The following is an 11,954-nucleotide window of genomic DNA, read 5'->3' as shown; positions in this document are numbered from 1 at the left end:
AGCGCTCTACGGTAACAGTGTGACGCAGGCCCATTGTGACAGCCGTGTCACTTGGCCGTCCCCTCCAGAGGCACAAATGCGATCCGCTGTCATAGGCTGAAGCCTATCACAGCCGATCCCGCTGATATTTAAAAAAAAATAATAATTGGGGGAGCGATCAGACCCCACCAACAGAGAGCTCTGTTGGTGGGGAGAAAAGAGGAGGGGGGGGGGAATCACTTGTGTGCTGAGTTGGACGGCCCTGCAGCAAGGCCTTAAAGCTGCAGTGGCCTATTTGTTAAAAAATGAACTGGTCTTTAGGGGGTTTAACACTGCGGTCCTCAAGTGGTTAAAATAATGCAGAACTAAATATAGCAATTGAAACAAATCAATACAATAAAAATAATAAGGATTAAACACGAAAATAATAACTAATTATAGTCTGAGCAATGTCAGAGGGTAGTATACAGTATGTATACCTAGAGACAGTGTGTTTTTAGGATATCTAGTAAGGAGTACAACTTGGCCAGGTTGTTGTAGGTTAGGGTTTAGAGTTTGAAGTTAATCCTCTGGTTGATTGGCAGCCAATACGTTTGTGTGTGTGTTTGTGTGTGTGTGTGTGTGTATGTGTGCTTGTGTGTGTGCTTGTGTGTGTGTGTGTGCTTGTGTGTGTGTGCTTGTGTGTGTGTGCGTGTGCGCGCGTGTGTGTGTGTGTGTGTGTGTGGCCATCCCACTGCTGTTAATACCAGTGTATGTGTTTGTCAGTTTGACCCTGCACTTCCTTTAATCAACTGTTGAAAACTTGCTGGTTTCCATCAGGGACTGATCTAGACCAAGTTGCGCCTGGGGCAAGGTCAGGTTTTGGCGCCTAAACTGCCATTCCCCATCCAGTTTTGGCACCTAAAGATCAGGTTTTGGCGCCTAAACTGCCATTCCCCATCCAAATTTTTCCGCCTTTTTAAGAATTCAACAAACTGCGCCTGGGGCAAGAGACCCGCCTGCCCCCATGTGCTTGTTGATACACCACTGGTCTGCTACACAGCTCATCAGAATCCAAAATAGTGTGGTGTATATACTGATATTGCTTGATCCACAGTCATGTCACAATCAGTCCTAGCAGTGGTAATTTTCAATCATATACTACTGAAAAAAAGCCTTTCTCTAAGCTAATTTTCTGGTAAAATTTGACGATAAAGCGTTCAGTATGTGTGTGTCACATGTGCGTGCCAGCTGAAAGCATGAAGACGTCGTCCCCATAAGCTGTAACTTTTTATAAACAGCTTATATATTTATATATAAAAAGCTTACATATTTTCTCAAATGTAACTGGGGCTATGCTATTTTGTTCTGTGGCCAATGCATATGAAAATAGTGATCTGTGAAGTTTTTTTTGAGGCACAACAGTCTTTCTGATAGATTTTGAATTGAACACTGTGTTACTGTTTGATTTTTTCTTAACAGAGGAAGAAGTGAGGCAGGAGGAGGGAGTAAAATGTTGGCTTATTTGTAGTGACTTTTTTTTCTTGCTTTAAGCACATCCGCCCACACAAGGAAGTGGCTGCATTACTCACAGAGGAAAAGAGAAGTTACGAAAATGCTTGCAGACTGTTAATCCTTTATAAGAAACTTCTCTCTAAATTCTCAGTGAAGCAACAACACAAAGCAGCCAGGTAAGTGTATTTATATGCAATAATGTACATTTCTTCCACAATGTTGAAAATAGTGAACATTTGCTGAACAGTAAGCTATCAGCCTGGTTTAGATTTCAACAACTAAGAAATATGAGGGACATTAGTGCATTGACTTGTTCAGAAAATCTGACATTCATGTTAAGGTAATGATAGTGCACTGTTGCTCCACTGCAGTACATGTGACATAACCGTATTAAATATTGCATCTTATTACAGCTATAAGTAAGGACTATGTGATTCAAATCATTGCACATTTACATATATTCTGTACAATCATATTATTTTTAGACATAAAAATGATCAGTAGATGGCCATCTTGGAAAATACTTGCAGTTCCTGAGTACATTATTTTTTAAAAACTCAGTTTCATTAATATTTGTACCTAACAGTATTAATATTGATTTACAGTGGTTTGCAAAAGTATTCGGCCCCCTTGAAGTTTTCCACATTTTGTCATATTACTGCCACAAACATGAATCAATTTTATTGGAATTCCATGTGAAAGACCAATACAAAGTGGTGTACACGTGAGAAGTGGAATGAAGATCACACATGATTCCAAACATAAAAAAAACAAACTGCAAAGTGGGGTGTGCGTAATTATTCAACCCCCTGAGTCAATACTTTGTAGAACCACCTTTTGCTGCAATTACAGCTGCCAGTCTTTTAGGGTATGTCTCTACCAGCTTTGCACATCTAGAGACTGAAATCCTTGTCCATTCTTCTTTGCAAAACAGCTCCAGCTCAGTCAGATTAGATGGACAGCATTTGTGAACAGCAGTTTTCAGATCTTGCCACAGATTCTCGATTGGATTTAGATCTGGACTTTGACTGGGCCATTCTAACACATGGATATGTTTTGTTTTAAACCATACCATTGTTGCCCTGGCTTTATGTTTAGGGTCATTGTCCTGCTGGAAGGTGAACCTCCGCCCCAGTCTCAAGTCTTTTGCATACTCCAAGAGGTTGTCTTCCAAGATTGCCCTGTATTTGGCTCCATCCATCTTCCCATCAACTCTGACCTGCTTCCCTGTCCCTGCTGAAGAGAAGCACTCCCAGAGCATGATGCTGCCACCACCGTATTTGACAGTGGGGATGGTGTGTTTAGAGTGATGTGCAGTGTTAGTTTTCCACCACACATAGCGTTTTGTATTTTGGACCAAAAGTTCCATTTTGGTCTCATCTGACCAGAGCACCTTCTTCCACATGTTTGCTGTGTCCCCCACATGGCTTGTTGCAAACTGCAAACGGTACTTCTTGTGCTATTCTGTTAACAATGGCTTTTTGCACATTCATTCCAGCTAAATCGCTCCAAAAATGCTACATATAGCACGTTTGAAATTTCACCAAATTGTGTGTGAACGAGCCCCAAGGATGGCAATCTCCAAATTCCTCTCACTGCAAGTTTCCTTTAATGCAGATCTATACCTAGATACTCACCAAAGTAGAGAGAAGACTCTGGATGCTACAGAGGCTTTCCCCATCCTCATTGACCCAACTGCTGCTGACCAGGACCCTCTTTTTTGCGGTCATGCACCCTATCTCTGTGCGGGCGCACCCACACTGCGCAGGTGCCAGTAGGGTTTGCAAAATAGGATGGCTGTTGTCTCTGTACACAAGCAGCGTTGTGCTGAAAGCTGCACAGAACGCTCATTCACAGAGGGGAGTGTTCAACATATTCTACAGTATTGTTGAATAGGTGAAAAGGGCCCCAGCACAGGAACAGAGGGGGCAGATAGGGTAAGCCTCTGGACTATCCAGTGGCTTCCCTCTACTGAGGTATGTAATCAGTTGTATTTATCTTTCAGCCCAGGTATGCTTTCAGTAGCTGGCTCATTCACCAGCTTGGTGAATTCAAGTAGAAGTGATGTGTTTTTTAAAAAAACAGGAATTTAAAAGAGCAGAACCTTCAAACTGTTTGAGAACGCCGTGCTATTTTTAATGTTAATGTTGTAACAAAAGAAGAATGGCATCAAAGTTGAATATTTTGTTTAGTAAACAGAGGTGCCAAGCTATCATTGGACTCTAAGCTGTGTGATACTCTGGTTATTTATTGCCTGATGAGGCGGGATGTTGCCCGTGAAAAGCGTTGCATTTTTTGTTTCGGAGTATGTGAATAAACTGTTGTTTCTTCAATCAACAGCATTTTTTCTGTTTTAGTGTGGCTGGTCCACCACCGCCACCTGAACATTTTTAAGCCTTTTATCGAATTTTATCCTATTGGCGCCTCTGTACTTCCATACATCAAGTCGACCACCCTTGGTGGAAGGGTGACAAACCCTCCTTTCTTCTTTCTACAGAGAGCGACATCTTAGCCCTGAGTGGGGTCAGGCCTAATCTCTCCACCTGCCTATACAGGGGTTGCCTAGGGGCAACCCAGGTTTGTAAGTATAATACTTACGATTCATTTTATCATTCATTGTCCATAACATACACTATATTGGGCTCTCGGTCTCTACTTTATATTGTTTAGTAAACAGTTTGTCAATTGTATGCATGAGAAAATGCCTGGAGTGAATAAGTCTGCATGCTCAGTCAGCAGGCATCTTCCCTCTGCGTTGCATTATGCTTCCATAGATATCTAACATGAGCTTCAGAAGGGCAGCACGTTCACATTCTGTGCTGAATGTGTGTGAACGTGCTGCCCTTCTGAAGCTCATGTTAGATATCTATGAAAGCATAAAGCAACGCTGGGAGAAGATGCCTGCTGACTGAGCATGCAGTTACAAAGAGGGTTGGCTTGAGAAAAGTTAGGGAGTTGGATAACAGTAGCCAAGGAGTCTAAGAAACCCAGTCCAATGTTTCAGTACACAAACGACAGGCTGTGGTTTTGAAAGACTCTATTATGAGGAAGCTGGATAACATCACTCACATACATACATATTAACCCTTTCCACACTCAAACTAATACACAGTTTTCACAAACAGCAAAAAATGCTGCTAGCATAATTTAAGATGGAAAGTGCACAAAAGGCTGCAGAAATTTGTTTGTGCTCATCGGTCTTATCCTGATTCCTCTCACTAGCGAGTTATTATTATTATTTTGTACTAGCTGATGGCCCAGCATTGCCCAGGTATGTATTTGAACCCCAGTCACCCAATGACTAAGTATATCAGGTTTGAGGCTTGTGCCATTAACAGTGCAAGAATGGCAGTAATTAAATATTCCCCTTGAAAATCAATAGGTGAATTTTGATTGTTTTTCGTAGGCTCCACCCACTTTTCCTAAATATTAATTCAAGTCAACCAGTGACCAACTGTGCAAAGTTTGAGAATCCTACCATTAACAGTGTAAGAAGGGCTGCAGTTTACATTTTCCCAGTGAAATTTGTATTTGTCTCCGCCCACTTTTTGGTTATGGGGATAAAAAGTATCCTATATGTTATGCCAGGCAATGTGCTATGTGTGTGCCAAATGTCATTCAAATTCGTTCAGCCATTGTTGCTAGAGTTGTCTCGAACCTCTGATTTTGGTTCGCGAACCTCGAACGCGAACATGTGGAAAAAGTTTGCGAACCGGCGAACGTTTCAAAACCGCCATAGACTTCAATAGGCAGGCGAACTTTCAAAACTACAAACACTAATACTGGCCACTAAAGTGATGGAAAAGATGTTTCAAGGGGTCTAACACCTGTAGGGGGGCATGGCGGAGTTGGATACACACCAAAAGTCCCGGGGAAAAATCCGGATTTGATGCACAGCAGGGTTTAAGGGCAGAAATCCCATTGCATTGCTAAATTGGTGGCCTAAAGTGCTTTAAAACATCTTGTATGTGTATACATAATCAGGTAGTGTAATTAGTGCACTGCTTCACACTGACAGACTTTACCGCAGCAAGGTAACGATCGCGAAAGGGAATTGGCACATGTACATGCCTTTTGTTGTTGCAGCTGCAGTGCAGCCAGAAAAATTAGGCAGGCATGTACACGCACCAGAAAAATGATTATTCTTTTTGTTCAGGAATCCACAGTCCTGGACCCTGTTGGTGGTGGCGGAGAAGGCAGTCAAGCGGCCTGCAGGCAGAGATGCTGTGTGGGGACTGACTTAGTCTTGGGGCAGGCAGTCACTTGGCGTGCAGGCAGAGATGCTGTGTGTGTGGGGACTGACTTAGTCTTCGGGCAGGCAGTAGCCCTCCGGGATCCATGCCTCATTCATTTTAATAAAGGTGAGGTACTCAACACTTTTTTTGACCTAGGCGACTTCTCTTCTCACTGACAATGCCTCCAGCTGCGCTGAAGGTCCTTTCTAGGACGCTTGAGGCAGGGCAGGCCAGAAGTTGGATGGCAAATTGTGACAGCTCTGGCCACAGGTCAAACCTGCGCACCCAGTAGTCCGGGGGTTCATCGCTGCTCAGACTGTCGATGGTTCTTTCTCTACCATTGTTAAAGAAAGGATACGGCTGGGGAATCGGGGTTCGATTCCGGTCTGCAGTGGGAGCCTGAGAAATGGCTACCACCACACATCCAAGGAAGGCAGCAGGCACGGCACACAAGTCCCGACTCGGGGAGGTAGTGATGAAAAATAACAATACAGGACTCTTTCAAGGCCCTGTATAATGATGAGTACACTTGAAATCCTTTAATGGGAATCTGTTAAGGAGGGAAAGTCTGCCATTCATTCAACTGTGTGGTCAACTCTCTTTGGTACTTTCTGCACCATGGTGACCACGGGTAATGGCCAGGGAATCAGGGTTCGATTCCGGTCCAGAGTGGGAGCCTGAGAAACGGCTACCACCACACATCCAAGGAAGGACTCAATGTGCTGTATAAGTAATGTAGCTGCCCTGACCGTGCTTTGCAGACCAGGCATCTGTAGTCAGATGCACCCTTGACCCAACGCTGTGTGCCTTTAACAAGAATCTGTTATGGAGGGCAAGTCTGCCATCCATTCAAATGAAAGGTATGCACTGACTCCCAAGTATAATACAATGTGCAGTGACAGATGCAGTGAAAGGTATTCAGTGACTGCTGGTATAACAATGTGCAGTCACACAGGTGCAGTGAACAGGTATGCAGTGACTGGTATATAAAACTGTGTGCTGTCACGCAGGTGCAGTGAACAAGTATGCAGTGACTTTATTACAAATGTGCAGCTGTCACACACACAGGTGCAGTGAACAGTTGTGCAGTGACTGGTATATAAAACTGCGTGCTGTCACGCAGGTGCAGTGAACATGCATGCAGTGACAGGTATTACAAATGTGCAGCTGTCACACACACAGGTGAAGTGAACAGTTATGCAGTGACTGGTATATAACACTGTGTGCTGTCATGCAGGTGCAGTGAACATGAACAGGTATGCACAGTCGGACTGGTATTACAAATGTGCAGCTGTCACAAACAGGTGCAGTGAAAATGTAGGCACTGAATGTGCTGGGTCTGGCACAGTACAGCAATTAGCAAGGGCCAGATGTGACACACAGGGCTGTATAATGCAGTGTCAGTGGCACACAGAAAAAAAAACACTTCACAAGAACATTATCTCTGAAAAGAGCTCCTTTTGTGGTGCTTTTTAACAACAAATATCAGCTAGGAGCAAGCTACAAGAGCCTAACTAAGCCTTCCCTATCTCTGCAGCAGGTTCCTCTCCCTTCCCTCACTACTGCAGCAACACCGAGTGAGATGATGGCTGACGCAGCTGGCTAATATAAGGGGGGGGGGCTCCAGGAGGGAGTGCAGCCTCATTGGCTGTCATGTGTCTGCTGACTGTGATGTAGAGGGTAAAAGTTTAGCCCAATGATGTAGGATAGGGGCGGGTCGAACTCGCCATAAAGTTCGCATTTCGACGCAAACGTGAACCACTGGTGTTCGCACATATAAGTTTGCGGTCGAACCATTCGGGACAGCTCTAATTGTTGCGTGCTTGAGTAACAAACATCCAAACTTTCGCATTTATAATATTAGTGAGATTTATATAGCGCCAACATCTTTCACAGCGCAGTACAGAGTATATTGTCTTGTCACTTACCTGTCCCTCAGAGGGGCTCACATTCTAATCCCTACCATAGCCATATGTCTATGTGTGTATTGTGTACTGCAGGTATTGTAGTCTAGGGCCAATTTAGGGGAAACCAATTAACTTATCTGTTTTTGTGAGTGCTTGGAGGGATCCCACGCAAACACAGGAAGAACATACAAACTCTGTGCATATAGTGCTAACCACTACGCCACTGTGCTGCTGAGTTCCTACACTAACCCTGTAACTTGCATAGCACTGCAAGCAGAGGCGGCCTTAGAGTATGCGGGGCCTGGGGTGAGTGTCATTTGCAGGGTCTAGAGCCACAAGTGTAGGCCATCTACCGTACTACCACATTTACAGGCTTGTCCACCTCTCATGCAGTGTTCCTTATTATTGTTTAAAAACTTGTTAAAGGCCACTAAGCCAACCAATATAGGAATAATTACAATATGTAATGTAATCACACGGCCAATGGTACTACCATTCGCTGTTTGATTACATAACGTATTTTAATTATTCTTATATTGGTTTAGTGGCCTTTAACCACTTGAGGACCTAGGGCTTTCTACCCCTTAAGGACCGGCCACTTTTTTTCCATTCAGACCACTGCAGCTTTCACGGTTTATTGCTCGCTCATACAACCTACCACCTAAATGAATTTTGGCTCCTTTTCTTGTCACTAATAAAGCTTTCTTTTGGTGCTATTTGATTGCTCCTGCGATTTTTACTTTTTATTATATTCATCAAAAAAGACATGAATTTTGGCAAAAAAATTATTTTTTTAACTTTCTGTGCTGACATTTTTCAAATAAAGTAAAATTTCTGTATACACGCAGCGCGAAAAATGTGGCCAAACATGTTTTTGATAAAAAAAAAAACCCATTCAGTGTATATTTATTGGTTTGGGTAAAAGTTATAGCGTTTACAAGCTATGGTGCAAAAAGTGAATTTTCCCATTTTCAAGCATCTATGACTTTTCTGACCCCCTGTCATGTTTCATGAGGGGCTAGAATTCCAGGATAGTATAAATACCCCCCAAATGACCCCATTTTGGAAAGAAGACATTCCAAAGTATTCACTGAGAGGCATAGTGAGTTCATAGAAGATATTATTTTTTGTCACAAGTAAGCGGAAAATGACACTTTGTGACCCAAAAAAAAAAAAAAAAAAAGTTTCCATTTCTTCTAACTTGCGACAAAAAAAAATGAAATCTGCCACGGACTCACCATGCCCCTCTCTGAATACCTTGAAGAGTCTACTTTCCAAAATGGGGTCATTTGTGGGGTGTGTTTACTGTCCTAACATTTTGGGGGGTGCTAAATTGTAAGCACCCCTGTAAAGCCTAAAGGTGCTCATTGGACTTTGGACCCCTTAGCGCAGTTAGGCTGCAAAAAAGTGCCACACATGTGGTATTGCCGTACTCAGGAGAAGTAGTATAATGTGTTTTGGGGTGTATTTTTAAACATACCCATGCTGGGTGGGAGAAATATCTCTGTAAATGACAATTTGTTAATTTTTTTTACACACAATTGTCCATTTACAGAGATCTTTCTCCCACTCAGCATGGGTATGTGTAAAAATACACCCCAAAACACATTGTACTACTCCTCCTGAGTACGGCGATACCACATGTGTGGCACTTTTTTGCACCCTAACTGCGTTAAAGGGCCCAAAGTCCAATGAGTACCTTTAGGATTTCACAGGTCATTTTGAGAAATTTCGTTTCAAGACTACTCCTCACGGTTTAGGGCCCCTAAAATGCCAGGACAGTATAGGAACCCCACAAATGACCCCATTTTAGAAAGAAGACACCCCAAGGTATTCCGTTAGTAGTACGGTGAGTTCATAGAAGATTTTATTTTTTGTCACAAGTTAGCGGAAAATGACACTTTGTGAAAAAAACCAATAAAAATCAATTTCCGCGAACTTGTGACAAAAAATAAAATCTTCTATGAACTCACCGTACTACTAACAGAATACCTTGGGGTGTCTTCTTTCTAAAATGGAGTCATTTGTGGGGTTCCTATACTGTCCTGGCATTTTAGGGGCCCTAAACCATGAGGAGTAGTCTTGAAACAAAATTTCTCAAAATGACCTGTGAAATCCTAAAGGTACTCATTGGACTTTGGGCCCCTTAGCGCAGTTAGGGTGCAAAAAAGTGCCACACATGTGGTATCGCCGTACTCGGGAGAAGTAGTACAATGTGTTTTGGGGTTTATTTTTACACATACCCATGCTGGGTGGGAGAAATAACTCTGTAAATGGACAATTGTGTGTAAAAAAATCAAAAGATTGTCATTTACAGAGGTATTTCTCCCACCCAGCATGGGTATGTGTAAAAATACACCCCAAAACACATTATACTACATCTCCCGAGTACGGCGATACCACATGATTGGCACTTTTTTGCAGCCTAACTGCGCTAGGGGGCCCAAAGTCCAATGAGTACCTTTAGGATTTCACAGGTCATTTTTGTTTCAAGACTACTCCTCACGGTTTAGGGCCCCTAAAATGCCAGGGCAGTATAGGAACCCCACTAATGACCCCATTTTAGAAAGAAGACACCCCCAAGGTATTCCGTTAGGAGTATGGTGAGTTCATAGAAGTTTTTATTTTTTTGTCACAAGTTAGCGGAAATTGATTTTAATAGTTTTTTTTCACAAAGTGTCATTTTCCGCTAACTTGTGACAAAAAATAAAATCTTCTATGAACTCACCATACTCCTAACGGAATACGTTTGGGTGTCTTCTTTCTAGAATGGGGTCATTTGTGGGGTTCCTATACTGCCCTGGCATTTTAGGGGCCCTAAACCGTGAGGAGTAGTCTTGAAACAAAAATGACCTGTGAAATCCTAAAGGTACTCATTGGACTTTGGGCCCCTTAGCGCAGTTAGGCTGCAAAAAAGTGCCAATCATGTGGTATCACCGTACTCGGAAGATGTAGTATAATGTGTTTTGGGGTGTATTTTTACACATACCCATGCTGGGTGGGAAAAATACCTCTGTAAATGACAATTGTTTGATTTTTTTTACACACAATTGTCCATTTACAGAGAGATTTCTCCCACCCAGCATGGGTATGTGTAAAAATACACCCCAAAACACATTATACTACTTCTCCTGAGTACGGCGATACCACATGTGTGACACTTTTTTGCAGCCTAGGTGCGCTAAGGGGCGCTAAGGGGCCCAACGTCCTAATCACAGGTCATTTTGAGGCATTTGTTTTCTAGACTACTCTTCACGGTTTAGGGCCCCTAAAATGCCAGGGCAGTATAGGAACCCCACAAGTGACCCCATTTTAGAAAGAAGACACCCCAAGGTATTCCGTTAGGTGTATGGCGAGTTCATAGAAGATTTTATTTTTTGTCACAAGTTAGTGAAAAATGACACTTTGTGAAAAAAAACAAAAATCAATTTCCACTAACTTTTGACAAAAAATAAAATCTTCTATGAACTCGTCATACACCTAACAGAATACATTGGGTTGTCTTTTTTCTAAAATGGGGTCCGTTTCTGGGGTTCCTATACCGCCCTGGCATTTTACGGGCCCAAAACCGTGAGTAGTCTGGAAACCAAATGTCTCAAAATGACTGTTCAGGGGTATAAGCATCTGCAAATTTTGATGACAGGTGGTCTATGAGGGGGCGAATTTTGTGGAACCGGTCATATGCAGGGTGGCCTTTTAGATGACAGGTTGTATTGGGCCTGATCTGATGGATAGGAGTGCTAGGGGGGTGACAGGAGGTGATTGATGGGTGTCTCAGGGGGTGGTTAGAGGGGAAAATAGATGCAATAAATGCACTGGGGAGGTGATCGGAAGGGGGTCTGAGGGGGATCTGAGGGTTTGGCCGAGTGATCAGGAGCCCACACGGGGAAAATTAGGGCCTGATCTGATGGGTAGGTGTGCTAGGGGGTGACAGGAGGTGATTGACGGGTGTCTCAAGGTGTGATTAGAGGGGGGAATAGATGCAAGCAATGCACTGGCGAGGTGATCAGGGCTGGGGCCTGAGGGCATTCTGAGGGTGTGGGCGGGTGATTGAGTGCCCTAGGGGCAGATAGGGGTCTAATCTGATAGGTAGCAGTGACAGGGGGTGATTGATGGGTAATTAGTGGGTGTTTAGGGTAGAGAACAGATATAAACACTGCCCTTGGGGGGTGATCTGACGTCGGATCTGCGGGCGAACTATTGGTGTGGGTGGGTGATCAGATTGCCCGCAAGGAGCAGGTTAGGGGCTGATTGATGAGTGGCAGTGACAGGGGGTGATTGATGGGTGGCAGTGCCAGCGGGTGATTGATGGGTGGCAGTGACAGGGGGTGATTGATGG

General features: G+C 43.4%; 1 protein-coding gene across 2 annotated transcripts in view; it reads left to right on the top strand.

Annotated features, from left to right (window-relative positions):
- The first annotated feature begins 1,500 nt into the window (after positions 1-1,500).
- The window catches only part of ARPC1B (actin related protein 2/3 complex subunit 1B), a 151,197-nt gene continuing 140,743 nt past the window's right edge, over positions 1,501-11,954 (top strand). The window contains exon 1 of one of the 2 annotated variants that reach the window (XM_068244877.1): positions 1,501-1,649. The gene's annotated coding sequence lies outside the window, so the exon portion shown is untranslated. The remainder of the gene's footprint in view (positions 1,650-11,954) is intronic. The other variant, XM_068244878.1, reaches the window with a different exon arrangement.

This window comes from Hyperolius riggenbachi, chromosome 7 (assembly GCF_040937935.1).
Source record: "Hyperolius riggenbachi isolate aHypRig1 chromosome 7, aHypRig1.pri, whole genome shotgun sequence".
Classification (NCBI taxonomy): domain Eukaryota; kingdom Metazoa; phylum Chordata; class Amphibia; order Anura; family Hyperoliidae; genus Hyperolius; species Hyperolius riggenbachi.
The sequence above is the reverse complement of the archived record's forward strand: the minus strand, read 5'-3'. Positions and strand labels throughout refer to the sequence as shown.